This window comes from Pseudonaja textilis, chromosome 14 (assembly GCF_049901715.1).
Source record: "Pseudonaja textilis isolate UNSWEBS1 chromosome 14, rPseTex1.2, whole genome shotgun sequence".
Taxonomy (NCBI): domain Eukaryota; kingdom Metazoa; phylum Chordata; class Lepidosauria; order Squamata; family Elapidae; genus Pseudonaja; species Pseudonaja textilis.
In genome coordinates this window covers 12,822,357-12,834,489 of record NC_142003.1, presented here as the reverse complement: position 1 = coordinate 12,834,489, position 12,133 = coordinate 12,822,357, and positions in this window count along the sequence as shown.

The following is a 12,133-nucleotide window of genomic DNA, read 5'->3' as shown; positions in this document are numbered from 1 at the left end:
TAAGTGCAATGAATTCCCTTTACTAGGTTTGCAAGGATTTCAAAAAACATTTAAAAGCCAGAACTTCTGATCCTTGAGCCAGCAATAAAACTAGCAAGATTTACCCAGGATTTGGACTTAGGCGGCCATTCTGAAAAATGGATTATTACTAGCTTGCTTCTCTCTCTCTCTCTCTCTCTCCTTCTCTCCCTCTCTCCCTTTCCCTCCCCCTTCTCTCCCTCTCCCTCTCTCTCTCTCCCTTCTCTGTGTCTTCCTCTCTCGCTCTCTCTCCTTCACTCTCTCTTTCCTTCGCTCTTTCTCTCCCTCCCTCCCACCCTTTCTCTCCCTCTCTCTTTCTCTCTCCCTTTCTCAGTCTCTCCCTCCTTCTCTTTCTCTCCTTCCCTCTCTCCCTCCTTTACACAAACACACACACAAGAAAAAAGACCGGGAGCCACTTGTTGGATTTCAGTCAAGAGCTCTTTCTAGCTATGTTACTGTTAAACTTTCAGGATGTGTATATACACTTTTTCGGGTTCTTCTCCAAAGCTTCTGCCTACTTCCCACCCCACTCGGGAAACCTAAAAAAGAATATACATCCTGAAAGTTTAGCCATCGCTTCACTCTTCAGTATTTCACTTGGAGACAGAAGTTTGAAAGAAGTAACCGAATAGCAGGATGACAAAGTTGAAAGGGACCCTGGAGGTCTTCTAGTCCAGCCCCCTGCTCAAGCAAGAGACTCTTCACCATTTCAGACAAATGGCTTTCAGATCCCTTCTTAAAAACCTCCACCCACAACTATATTACAAGTGAACTAAACAATGAATTAAATATAACAAGTACATAATTTCAATTAATTTAATTTCATGTACCACTCGTTAATTAAAAATATAGAAGTGGGATGGAGTTGACCAGCATGGCTCTCCCAACTGTGGAGTGATGGCAGGAATGGCACCCTCAAGCCACAGGGAGCCCAATGTGATCTAAAAATGAGGGGTTTGTAGTGTTCCTCCACACTCTGGACCAGAGGTCTCCAAATTTGGCCACTTTAAGACTTGGGGACTTCAATTCCCAGAATTCTCCAGCTGGAGAATTCTGGGAGTTGAAGTCCCCAAGTCTTAAAGTGGCCAAGTTTGGGAACCTCTGCCCTAGAACATGGCTGACTGGAGAATTCTGGGAGTTGAAGTCCCCAAGTCTTAAAGTGGCCAAGTTTGGGAACCTCTGCCCTAGAACATGGCTGACTGGGGAATTCTGGGAGTTGAAGTCCCCGAGTCTTAAAGTGGCCAAGTTTGGAAACCTCTGCCCTAGAACATGGCTGACTGGGGAATTCTGGGAGTTGAAGTCCCCGAGTCTTAAAGTGGCCAAGTTTGGGGAGCCCTGCTCTGCACCTTAAAAACAAGGCCATTTTGATTCCTGGGAAATGTGGAGAGAGGAGCAGGACCTGAAGAGCTGGAATGTGCCACTGCCATTGCAACACAGCCTGGGCTAGGCCTTCACACCCGGTACGTAATCCCTTTTGGGATAGGACAAGAAGATGACACAGTGTTCTGAGCATGGCACCTTTGCGCTTCAGGGGTTGAGTAACCTCTACTTGGCTTTATCAATGTGTTGGGTAATTAAGAGACCTTGTTTATAGCCGTTGTTTTTCTGTTGGCTGAAGGTATAGAATCCCACAGTTGTCTTTTACGACAACGTTTTGCAAGGCTCAAGGGACAGGGAGGAAATTTCCACTTGCTCGCTTCAGCATGAGCTGCCTCGCTGGTTCCTGGCAGCAGCAAAGCCCCCCCACCCCACCTGGAGTGGAGGGGTGGGGAGAAGGGGAGTAGACTTCTTTGGTGCTTCTCCTTCCTCAGCTGATGGGAAGCTCTGCAGTATTGTTGGAAGTTAAAACTCACCCCTCTCCTAGAAAATTGAAATATTAAAAAGACAGAATGTTTCCCCTAAAAAGAGTAGAAACTCAGAAGCAGAAAGACAGCCCCCCCACACCTTTGCTTAATGGGCCATTACTCTGTCCTAGGCCAGCCTATTTTACATAGCAAAGATCTACTCCAGGTAGGGCTATAATAGGAATTGCCCAAATCCCTTTCATGACATCATCACCCGGCAAGGCTCAACCAAGCCTGGGACTCAGGACAGCCTACAGAGTTGCCCCTGCATGGCCCCATGAGAGCCTGACAACCAATCAGAACACAAGCCCAAATTCAAATCCCAACAGCGGATATAAAACCCAGGCCCACTCATTCCCTTCCTTCTTTGGGGCTCTGAGCCATGTGATCCTGTCCACCATTAAACCATCTTTCCAAACTGCCTCCATGTTTCCAGTGTCTTTTTCCCCACTTGGAACTGAACCCAGAAGGATATTTTCTTTCAACAATATCAAGTCACCACCAGCCAGTCCTGCCGTTGGGGAGAGGAAAGCAGCAGCTCAGAGGGCAGTCACTTTGGGGGAGGGGGGCTGGCACCATTGTTGATCTCCCTTGGCAGACCCAGCGATTCCCTGACAACCGTAGGGTGCCTTGTGGCCCCTGGACATTGGCAAGGAATGAAAAAGTGTGCTCCCGGATTACAAAAGGGCAGCCACCCTCGTCCCTAAACAGCCTTCCTGCATCCGGTGCCTTCTGGGTGCCCCAGACCGTGACTTCCTTGTTCCCCACCAGGATGATTAACTCTGGAAGACCGAAGGGACCTGCAGTCCGCTAACTAAAGCAGCCTTTCTCAATCTTGGCGAGTTTAAGATGGGTGGACTTTAACTCCCAGAATTCTTCAGGCAGCATGCTGACTGGGGGATACTGGGAACTGAAACCCATGTATCTTAAAGTTGCCAAGATTAGAACACCAAATTAGAGAAATCCTGGAATTCAGCTCTTGAAGACCCCAAGGCATTTCAGCTTCACAAGATATCTGCAAGGGTTCTCATGCAAAGCTACCTTCAAGCTATGATCTGGTTGTAATCAAGGGGAAGGGACATCAGGATGAAGGTTTATCTGTCTTGAGACTGAAACCAAGCCCGGCCTTTCCCCTGCAATGCCAGAGGGAAGCAGGAAGACTTCAGATCTGGTCCTTCAAAAGCACCTTCCTCCTCTCTATTCTTAGTTGCCATCCACCAATCCACCCAACGCTGCTAGTTGCCATCCACCATCATGTCAAGAAAGGGCCACTGTCTTGTCCTCATTGGTGGCTGCAGGGAAACCTGTTCAGGGCTCTGGACCTACAGTAAGCCATGGGGTGCCCAAACACAAGGGAACCCCTTTCTTGACCAGGCACCCCATTTTTCTCCTTTTTTGAACACTTCCAACCAATCGGAGAAGCCTTAGCATTGAGGAGAGGACTCGGTGCTTTCTACGCTCCCTCTCCAGGTCAGTGGTTTTCCTGCTATCTTTCCAAGCAGGAGTCGTTTTTCTGGTAAAAAATAAAATAAATCATCCTGACCTTCCAAGGCCAATGGAGCTGTGAATTGCCTCTGCTTTGCGTGGTCCAAGGAGGTTGTCAGATGGAGCCAGGTGTGATGTTTGGGAGGCAATTATTTTGGGAGGCTTTCAAGATTAACATTCAGCCCTGCAAGCTCAGGAAACACTTGGATTTCTGGAAAATGTTTTATTACTAGAAGATAACATAACAGAATCTCGAAAGCCTACCAAAGTAATTCTCTAGCTCAACTTAAACCTAGTGTAATTACAGCAGGGCCTCTTTCCCATGCTTTTCCACTTCCCCGACCTCCAAAATCTCTTCAGTAACAATTGTTTTGTTGCCTCCTCTCTGTTCCCAAGGGCTGTTAAATCCTCTATCCCAGCATGTGGCCATGATTTATGGTTGCCAAAATGCTCGTCCCAGACAAAATGGCTATGAGTTTCTGGAAACAGAGTCAACCAACTCCCGCCTCTTGACCTCAGCATGAGAATGCAACATCTGGGTAAACCAACCCTTCCCTTAAACAAACCGTGAGAAGCCAGCCTTATGCTCTGGGGTAGTTGGGGAGGAGGAAGGCAGCTCTCCTGCACTTCCATAGCCCCTGTGTGCTGAAATTGACAGGTGCCACTTCTCCCAGGCAGGCTGAAGTTCCTGTTCAATACCCTGCTAGTGAGGAACATCTTGCGCCTTCTCTGTCATAACCTCTGGGGAGCAACAGGCAACACTAGCTCAGCTTCTGAGCCAAGGGTCTTCAAACTTGGCAGGTTTAAGACTTGTGGATTTCAACTCCCAGAATTCCTGAGCTAACATGACTGGAGGAGGAATTCTGGGAGTTGAAGTCCACAAGCCTTAAAGCTGTCAAGATTGAAGGCCCCTGTTCTAAGCCCTTTTAACAAGGAGTCCTCATGACCAGGTATGACTACCTACCCTCTTGTTAGTGGCTAAAGCCTATCCCAAGCCGTATCTCTGGCTCTTCTGGGGACCTAACCCTAACCCTAACCCTAACCCTGGGGCTTTGCTGGCCTCTCCCATGCCCACCTCCCTCCCGTGACCTTTTTCCTCCAGTCAACCTCTGGGTTGCCAGCATTTCTGCCCATCTCACCCCTCTCAGGAATTCACAGCCAATCCCTTCATTTTGGAGACCCACTAAGCAGTTAAATAAAACCACCCCTTTTCCTAAGAGTCAGAAGAAATTATAGTGTGAAGGAAATGCTACTCACAAACAGCTACTAAGTGAAGCCAAAACGTGAGCCTTCTCTCCAGCCTTGAAGCAGCTAACAAGAGTCATCCAAGCTAATGGGAACTGTCTAATTAAGACTCTGGCTTTGTCCCTCCCAGCATCGCCACAGCCACCAACCTACTTGGAAATTGGTCTCCAGCTGCTCTTTTGTAATATTTTGGCTTCCAGGGGGGAAGGGAGTTTTTAAAATCATTGTTCTTTGAAATGGGAGTTCATTAAGCATCCAGGAGCTCACCAGGGACTTCCAAACCGGTGGCTTGCCATCGTGGTCTGTCTCACATCTTACTCTGGGGCATCCTGGGGGCTCATTAACTAGCTCAAAAGAGGTCAGAGGCTCTTGGGAGTTTTCACACCTGACGGCCAGGTGCTTGGAAGAGCACATTGGAAGAGCAACTTCTAAATACAAATGTAATAGGAAAGAAAGGACAATGTAGCAAGTTTGAAAATAAAACACATAATTTTCTGATCAGTGAGATATTAATTCAGTGGTGAACATACGTGCTGGGATATCTGTGGAGATTCTCAGTCCTCCAGATCATGGTTGTCCCAAAGGTGCTTTGTTGGTTTTTTCCTTTGAAGATGTTTCACTTCTTCTCCAAAAAGCTTCTTCAGCTCCAGTGAAGAGGCTTCTTGGACGAGAAGCTAAATGTCTTCAAAGAAAAAACAAAAAGTCCAGTTGCCTCTTGAAAAAGCACCTTTGGGACATGCATTACAATACTGTTCAAAATATCACATATAAAAAGAACCTAAGATTTCAGGACTGTGGTGCTGCCTTATCCTACCACGTACATAGTCATTTCCTTAGAGCTGAGCTGAAGTCTTCTCCACCCACCCTTTGGCCATGCTGTGCTCTGGATATATAGTAGTACATGTAGACTTGAATAAGGCGCTTGATAAAGTAGACCACAGCCTACTTCTTGGTAATATGCGGGATAGATCGTACCACCCTCTGATGGATTCATAACTGGCTGACCAAGCAGACGCAAAGTGCAGTCCTCAATGGAATTACATCTACATGATGGAGAGCAGCGTGCAGTGGGTAACCCAAGGTTCTGTGTTAGGCCCAGTTCTCTTCAACATCTTCATAAATGGAATTAAATGAGCGGGACAGAATTTGCAGAGGACACCAAACTAGTGGGAATAATCAATACTTCAGAGGATAGACTCAAGCTCCAGAAGAATCTTGACAGACATAAACACTCCAACAACATGCAATTCAGTGGTGCGAGAAGTAAGGTCTTACACCTAGGCAAGAAAAAACACATGCACAGATATAGAATAGGTCAGAAGTCTCCAAACTTGGGTAAAATATTCATCTTGATTGTTGAAATTCTACCTATCAATGACAATTGTAGGTTTTCCCATTTCTTCAGATCAGATGCTATCTGTTGTTTAAGTTTAATATAGTTATTCTCTTTCAATGTGATACATCTTGACGTCAAGTGTATCCCCAAATATTTAACCTTGTTCGTAATTTGAATTTTCAATAAGTCTGCCAGTTCATCTCTTTGTTTTAATAGCATATTCTTTGTCAGCCATCATTATATAGATGTAGCTTCACTGGCTGAGGAATTCTGGGAGTTGAAGTCCACAAGTCTTAAAGGTGCCAGGTTTGGGGACTCCTGGAATAGGTAGTGCCTGGCTCAACGGTAGTAAACGTGAGAGGGATCTAAGAGTCTTTGCGGGCAACCACTTAAGGATGAGCCAGGAGTGTGCTGCAGCTGCCAAAAAGGCCTGGAGGTGGGCTGGAACCTGGCAAGTCCCACCCTAGTCCAGAGGTTGAGCGATCATCACATGGACTTCTCAGTATTAGTGGTTCAGCTGCTATCCTGAATCCTCCCCAAAGCACAAGAATACAAGCAAGGCGGGAGTTCTTCCGCTTGCCTGCCGCTTGAGTCCTCAGAATGGCCACTGTGATTGGCCACTTAATCTAACGAAGATCAGGAACAAACCCTGGCATGTTTATTTTACCAAGATTCTCGCAAGGTTTTGCCTCCAGAAAAGAGGGTGAAGGACAGGAAGAACCGGAAACATTTTGATTCTGGAAACGAAGAACACAAAACCCCAATTGGTTTGTTTTCCTTGCTGAGATTAAGACGAGTGACAACCCTTTTCAACTGCGAGAGAATGGAAGCTCCGGGACGTTAGAAACTCAAGGGGGGGCTTCTTTGGGAGGTTCTGGGACAGTCGGGATGGCTCCCCTGGAGGACCCCAGGCCCATCGTGACCAGTTTTCTTCTGCAATGGGCCACCCCATACACTCCTTTTTCATTGGGGGGGGGCAACCATGGCACCCAAAGAATGTGGACAGTGGGCATTAGATCTACTTCAGAGCAAGAGAGGATTTTTGTGTTAGAGGGGTCATTGCAGAACTTTCAGGAGGTCGTATTTGGGTAGAAGTCATTGGCCAATGGCAAAATATTGACATCTCCAGACCGGCTTCACAGTTCAGGTTGAGACAAGGTCTTGGTAACCATAGCTGGTTTAATGAGCCAGAGTGGTCTGGTGCATACATCACGCATAGGGCATAAATGAACACATTGAGAAGGTTTATACATGAAGGTACAGTGTGCAGTTAGACTTAGCCTACTGGCTGGACTCAGTCAATTCTAGTTGAGTCAATGACCTACACATAAGCAAGCCATGGGTCGGGGCAATGTGTTTGCCCCTCAGTGTGAATCCATCCCAGGCTGCTCTTCATCTGTACAATGATTGCTGAGGGAAGGACAAGCTTAGACACTTAAAACTACCTGATCAAGAGTGCTGTGTCTCTGCTGCCAATCTTTGCCCCATGGCTGGCTGATTGACATAGATAATTGGGAGTGCGATCCCAGGAGGGAACCCTCCAGTGTGAGGATGCTTGCATACTCCAGAGCAGGGGGCTCCAACCTTGGCAACTTTAAGCCTGGGGGACTTCAACTTGAAGTTGAAGTCCCCCAGGCTTAAAGTTGCCAAGGTTGGAGACCCCTGCTCCTGAGTGTGCATCCCCAAAACATTCACTGAAAACTGCTGCAAAGTCTACGTTGGTGTTCCTCAAACTTGGTAGCATGAAGACTTAGGTGGACTTCAACTCCCAGAAATCCAGCTTTGCTCTTGGAGTTGAAGCCCACCCACCTGAAAGTTGCCAAGAGTCAGAAACACTGATCTAGATGGTCCTTAGAAGAAAAACGAATACGGATGTGGGGGGAAACTTGGCCGCTCTGACCCGAAGAGGAAACTCGTGTCCTTTTGTCCCTTGAGTGACATCTTTACTTCTTCGAACTTGCCAATTAAATTCCAGATTTGAAAGCTAGCATAATGGTTGACATATTCCTCTTTTCACCAAAGGTGCTTCAAAGCAATAAAGAAAATGCAAGGCTCACCTGACTGCGTCCTTATCTTTTTGAACTGTGATCTCCAGCAATTATTGGCTGCGCAGCCCCAACAATCCAAACGTTGCATAATCTCTACAAAGTGAGCACGTTTGGAAATATCTCAGGGAGCCAGCGTGCACTTTTTATACGGTGGCTATGAAAATTTATATATGATATTATAAAAACCAACTGTTTTTACACAGAGACCAATGGAATTTTCCAAGCACAAGCGGTGAGCCTGCTATTTCTTAGGAAGCAAAGAGGCGGGGAAGAGCTGAGAGGAAGTTTGGGGGTCTCCCATCTGATGGGAAAGGCAGCTGCTTTTGACAAGAAGACATCGGGGGGGATTTGGTGCTTGAGGTTGCATTAATAGAAGGGTAGAATCAATCAATCAGAATAAAGCTGGAAGGGACTTTAGAGGTCTTCTAGCCCAACCCCCTGCCTGAAGCAGGAGACAAGTGACTGTCCAGTCTGAAGCAGCCTGGAATTAAGGAGAAACTTCCTAGCAGTGAGGATAATTAACCAGTGGAACAGCTTGGGAGTGGAACATGGGAGGTTTTTAAGAAGAGATTGGAAAGCCACTTGTTTGAAATGGTACCGGGTCTTCTGCTTGAGGAAGGGGCTGGACTAGAAGACCTCCAAGGTCCCTTCCACCTCTATTCTGATTTATTTAAAAAATGCATGAGGTGTTGTTGTTGTTTTTGCTTTTGCTTTTCTCACCACAAGACTAAAACTCAACATTCCCTAAGCAGCCAGGATAATGTCCCCAGGGAGGTGTGGGGGCAGGTGGGGGCATATAGGCACCAGGGAGACCGTAGCTTCCACCTGCTTCAAGCCCTGGAGATTGACTGCACAACTTTGGGCTGGCCATTCTTGCTCACCCAGTCCACTTTACACAATTGTCGCAGGAAAGGGAGTCAAGGAATGACCATGGTTGAACCGTGCACTATGCCCGCAGCCTCGATCTCCTGAATGAAAGGTAGGATATAACTCTTCATAAATAGAAAAAAGGCCCAGGGTGTAGGACAAGCAAACCACTCGTAAGGGACCCTCGCTCAAAAAGCAATCGCTCAAATGTCACTAAATGCTAAACTGAGTGGCCAACTTGACCAGGGGACTCCCAGACTGGCTTGGCCTTTGAGCAGCCCCTCTTGAATGGTGACTTCAAACGGAGACCTGCATTGCCAAGTGTGTTAAATATGTTACGCCTCAACCTGAGGCCTGGCAGGTCAAGAGAAAAAGATGTTGGCTACATCTGGTGGAAGGATGTTTATTCTGAGTCAGACCAAAGAGGTTGACTAGAATCGGGGGCCTCCAACCTTGGCAACTTTACAACTTGTGGACTTCAACTCCCAGAATTCCTCAGCCAGCACATTGAGGAATTCTGGAAGTTGAAGTCCACAAGTCGTAAAGTTGCCAAGGTTGGAGGCCCCTGGACTGCATTGCTCTCCAGAAATCCCATCAAGCAAAGCTGCAGAAAAAAAAACACATATGTACACTGCAAAGATGGAACGAATGTGGTTTGCAGGAGCAGCACACCTAACACGCAGAAGGGGCTTCAGTCACACCAAGGCTGTCGCCCTCCTGACTTTGTCGACCACATCTGCAGACTCCCCCAGATGTGGAGCCCTTGCTAGAGGCAGCAGCCTAGTAAGGGCTGACTGTGAGGTTCTTCCTTCGGCCCCCTTACAAGGCAGACATTGCAAACTCCTCCCAATGCCAGAAGGGCCTGGGCTGTCACAAGTTCCTTGCATTGCAAGTGTTTATCGGACTTGGTGTCAAGCCCCAGTTGTCCTTTTCTAGGGGCAATCCCCAATTTCTCGTCACATTCTGCTCACTGATAAGGAGTGTTATACAACCTACACTTTTACCACATTTTATTATCTAGCATCCAAGTTTCAGCAGGGAATCCCCACCCAGCAAGATTTAGGATGGATTGGGGACATGCATAGTTGCATTGGATGCATTTTGGTTCCCTTTTTTCCCCTATTTTATTTGCTGTCTAAAGGTGGTAGTAAATTAAACTGAAATTTCCTGCCTCTGGGTGCAGATCATAGAAACAGCAGGGGTCTGCATCGGTGCCCATGGTCACATATGCCATGGACAGTGTGTATGCGCGCATCCTTGTCCTCCCTCTACCACAGGAGGGGACCTGCATGTGGCACTGCAAAAACAGCCATACACAACTCCTCCTTCCTCTACTGGCCTTTTCCCAACAGTTAGATAATCTCTGGCGGCTGGGAAGCCGGGCTGAATTGGGGCAGAATTGGTGCTCTGCAGAATAGCTGTTTCCAGGAGCCATAAGCGCTTCAGCATTCAGCTGCTGTGATCGCCTATTTGGCAGCAGCCTTAGTGGGGGTGGAAGGGGGGGGGGACACCCAGAGAGAGAAAATCCTCCAAGCAAAAGGTCTCCTGCAGAGACGCCCACTCCCTGCCCGAGTGGCTGGGGAGTCCCCGGCTTCTGGGATATTGGGGTGGTTTTCCAAGCAGGGGGGGTGGGTGGGGGGCTGGCAGGGAAAGCCAACCTCCCCACAGAGCCTTGGAGGATTTGAAACACACAAAAGCCCAGCAAAAGCTCCCCAATCAAAGGCAAAAGGGAAAGTTTCCACAAGGGAGTCGAGGCAGGCAGTCAGGATGCCAAGCCAGGGCATGTCAAGGGCACCCATGCTTTGCCATGGTAACCCAAATCCCAGTTTTCTTTCGCTGGCACCACAGGATTCCTCCCCCCGCCTCCATTCCACCTGTTTAATTCTTTCCGGAAGAGGCCTGGGGTCGTTTTCAGCGTTGGAGCCCAGCCGGTGCGGCATTCTGAGGCAAGGAGTCTCCAAGGAAAGCGGAGGTAGCCAAACGAACAGGGAAGACAGACCCCTCCGCCAAGGCCTGCGGTGATTTTGTCTCTGGGGAAATACATATTTTATGCTCTTCCCCCATGGAAAGATTGCCCTTCCCAGCTTGGCGAGCGGGATCCAAGGCTCTTTGGTTGCCGTGGACACCTGAGCCCCGTTTAGTTAGGAGGGGAGGTTCAAGGGAAGCCGTGGGGCAAGGAAGGAAACACTCTGTTTTGCCCCATAAAATATGGAGAAGTGAAAAAAGATTCAGGCACTTTGCTTTCAAAGGGGCATTGCCAACGAAAAGAACATTTGCAGCTTTGGGCTGAACGGTGGGGTCCTTGGTGCCGTTGGTCGTTTTCTTGCTCTTTCATTACCAATTAGGTAACATCACCAGTGCACTGGCAATTAATATCAGCACCAACAATGATGTTACCTGGTTGGATAAACGAAACATCTGCAAGAAAGCAACCAAGCTCAGACAACACCAAGGATGCCACAATATGGCCTTGTGATTTTGCAGCTGGAGAAATCAATCATGGCACTTCAGCCATTATTCTGGGTCACTTCAGCTCCTGGGTCAACTTCAGCCTTTATGGGGGGGTGGGGGAGACCACCTTTTGCAAGAGGCAAACCATCTGCTAAAAGCAAGCAAGAGCCCCCATTCAGCTCCATGATGGCTCCTAAAGGGGATCTTGGTAGGGATAGAAGAGCTGCTCTCTGGCAGAGCTACAGCTTCCCTTTGCAGGCCACAGTTGGCCCACTAGATCAGGGGTCTCCCGCCTTGGGCACTTCAACTCCCAGAAATTCTGGGAGTTGAAGTCCGCCAGGCTTGAAGTGCCCAAGGTTGGAGACCCCTGCACTAGATTTCAGGGCAGACTCAACTTCAAGCTGTGCACCCGTCACCTCCATGATTTGGAAGCACTGGGGAAAGTGGGGGATCTCAGTGCTTGATAGTTCCTGGAGCACCCAAAAATGCACCAGAAGGCAAGACTAGAAACAATGGGTGGAAACTAGTCAAGGAGAGAAGCGACCTAGAACTAAGGAGAAATGTTCTAACAGTGAGGACAATTAACCTGTGGAACGGCTTGCCTTTAAAAGTTGTGGGTGCTTCATCGCTGGAGGTTTCTAACAGACTGGACAGCTGCTTGCCTGGAATGGCATAAGGTCTCCCCCTTGACCAGGGGGTTGGACTAGAAGACCTCCAAGGTCCCTTCCAATGCTGTTATTCTGTTAAGGTTCCCTTCAGCAGCCCAGCCTAGCCATTCCTGCAAAGCAGCCCCTTTGCTAACTTCTTCCCCATTGACGTCCCTAGCCAGGACTTTAGTC